Source organism: Orycteropus afer, unplaced genomic scaffold, assembly GCF_000298275.1.
Source record: "Orycteropus afer afer isolate SDZICR_OR568_19922 unplaced genomic scaffold, OryAfe1.0 scaffold00379, whole genome shotgun sequence".
Lineage (NCBI taxonomy): Eukaryota > Metazoa > Chordata > Mammalia > Tubulidentata > Orycteropodidae > Orycteropus > Orycteropus afer.
Genome location: NW_006921966.1, coordinates 2,219,274 through 2,222,399, shown reverse-complemented (window position 1 = coordinate 2,222,399; position 3,126 = coordinate 2,219,274).

Sequence of the window (3,126 nt, the reverse complement as noted above, 5' to 3'; positions counted from 1 at the left end):
TGCTTTAACCTCAGCACTACCAGAGGTGCTTGGAAGACAGCGTAGTGTAGGAAAAAGAGCACCAGCTTTGAAATCATTGCCTTTTCAGAGTAGAGTTTGAATCTTGGCCATGAGATCCAGCCTCTAGTAAATGATTTTATAGATTCCATGGTCAAACAGACTCACATTTGGCATTTGCTAACTGTGTGGCCTTGGAGGAGGTATTTAAACTCATTGATCCACAATTTCCTTACCAGTGAAATGTGGATAATATTACTTAACTATATCAATTAGGACTTTTTAGTTACAAGCATCAGAAACAGACTCCAGTTAACTTAAAGAAAATTTAATCCATTAGAAAAATATCAGGATCTCATACAATCAATGGGAGGCTGCTGAATCAGGCCTGAAAACAGGCAGAAACTGAGATAGCTCTGCAGACCCAGAAAGCAGGAAACACGAGCATTTCATAGCTAGAATAGTCTAATCATATAATATGAAGGCTGATATAAACCAGAACTTAATTTTCCGCTTGCCCCTTGGTTGCAGGAGGATATAAGGCCTCTGTTTTCAGTTTCTCTCAATTGCTCTCAAAAGAAAATCAGAGTGCTATGAGCCAGAAGAAATGGATGCCCAGTATCCAAAACACAACAAATATTTATTATGCATGTGAACCACCAGTCACGTAGTAGGTTCTTAGGAAATGGATACTTAAACTGGATAGAGTTTAGATCTCTGGTGATGTAGTGTCTAAAGCATTTGACTGCTAACCAGAAGGCTGGTGGTTCAAACATACCAGCCACTCCTTGGAAGAAAGATTGGGCAATCTACTTCCATAGAGATACTGCCTCAGAAACCCAAGGAGGGAGCACTATGAGTCGGATTCAACTTGATGGCAGTGAGTTCGGTTTTTTTTTTGTTTGTTTGTTTTTTAGAGTCTAGGTCATTTGTCTGCCATTTTGTCATACTGTGGTGTCTTGTGTGTTTCTGTGACACTGGAAGCTATGCCACTAGTATTTCAAGTACCAACAGGGCCAACCATTTTGGACAGATTTCAGTGGAGCTTTCAGACTAAGACAGACTGGGAAGAAGGACAGGGCCATACACTTACTAAAAAAATTGGCCACTGAAAATCTTATGAATAGTAGTGAAACACTGTCTGATGATATAGGAATAGAAATAGCCTAAAACATTGTCTGATACAGTGCCAGAGAACAGAGGATGAGTCCCTCAGGTTGGAAGGTACTCAAAATACAACTAGGGAAGAGCTGCCTCCTCAAATTAGAGTCTACTTTAATGACATGAATAGAGTAAAGCTTTCAGGATCTTCATTTGCTGATGAGGCACAAGTCAAAATGGGAAGAAACAGCTACAAACATTCATTAATAACCAGAATGTAGAATATATGCAGTACGACTATAGGATTATTGGATGTTGTAAAAAATGAAATGGCACACATAAAGACCAGTATTCTGAGCATTAGTGAGTTGAAATGGACTAGTGTTGGCCATTTTGAATCAGATAATCATATGGTCTACTATGCCGGGACTGATAAATTTAAGAGTAATGGCATCACATCTCATCATAAAAAAAAAAAACATTTCTAGATCTGTCCAATGTTGTCAGTGATAGGGTAATATCCATATGCTTACAAGAAAGACCAGTTAATACTATTATTATTCAAATTTACACACCAACCACTAAAGCCATAGATTAAGAAATTGAAGATTTTTACCAACATCTGCAGTCTGAAATTGACCAAATATGCAGTCAAGATGTATTGATAATTACTGGTGATTAGAATGCAAGAGTGAGAAACAAGAACCATTGGGAGTTGGAAAATAAGGTCCTGATGATACAAATGATGCCAGAGATTGCATGATAGAATTTTGCAAGATCAGCAACTTATTCATTGCAGATACCTTTTTCAACAAGGCCAGGAGCTGCCTGTGGAACAGACCATCAATTGGTCATATGCATGTTCAAATTGAAGCTGAAGAAAATTAAAACAAGTCCATGAGAACCAAAATATGACCTTGATCATATCTCACCCAAATTTAGAGACCATCTGAAGAATAGATTTGATACATTAAATAGCAGTGACAAAAAAACAGACGAGTTGAGGGATGACATCAAGAACATCATCCTTGAAGAAAGCAAAAGGTCATTAAAAAGACAAGAAAGGAAGAAAAGATAAAAACTGATGTCAGAAGAGACTCTGGAAATTGTTCTTGAACAGAGAATAGCTAAAGCAAATGGAATAAATGATGAAATAAAAGAGCTGAACAGAAGAATTCAATGGACAACTCAAGAAGACAAAATATTGCAATGAAATGTTAAAAAACCTGCAGTTAGAAAACCAAAAGGAAAGAACATGTTCAGCATTTCTCAAGCTGAAAGAGGAGAAGAAAAAATTCAAGCCTCAACTTGTGATATTGAAGGATTCTCGAGCTCTGGTAGCGTAGTGCCTAAGGCACTTGACTGCTAACCAGAGGCTGGCGGTTCAAACCCACCAGCCATCCATCGGAAGGAAGGTTGGGTAATCTACTTCCGTAGTGATACCGCCTCAGAAACCCAAGCAGGAGTCACTATGGGTCAGGTCCAACTCGACGGCACATAACAACAACAGCAACAACATGGGCCAAATATTGAATGATGCAGGAAGCATCAAAAGACAATGGAAGGAATACACAGAGTCACTGTACCAAAAAGAATTGGTTGATGTTCAACCATTTAAAGAGGTAGCATATGATGAAGAACCAATGGTATTTAAGGAAGAAGTCCAAGCTGCAATGAAGGAATTAGCCACAAACAAAATTCCAGGAACTGATGGAATACCCATTGAGATGTTTCAACAAATGGATTCAGCACTGGAGGTGCTTACTCATTTATGCTAAGAAATTTGGAAGAGAGCTACCTGGCCAACCAGTTGGAAAGATCCATATATTTTTGCCCATTCCGAAGAAGGTGATCCAACAGAATGTGGAAATTATTGAACAATATCATTAACATCACTTTTAAGTAAAATTTTGCTAAAGACAATTTTTAAATGGTTGCAGCAGTATATTGATGAGAGTTTCCAGAAATTCAAGCTGGATTCAGAAGAGGACGTGGAATGAGGGCTATCATTGCTGATATCAGATGGAT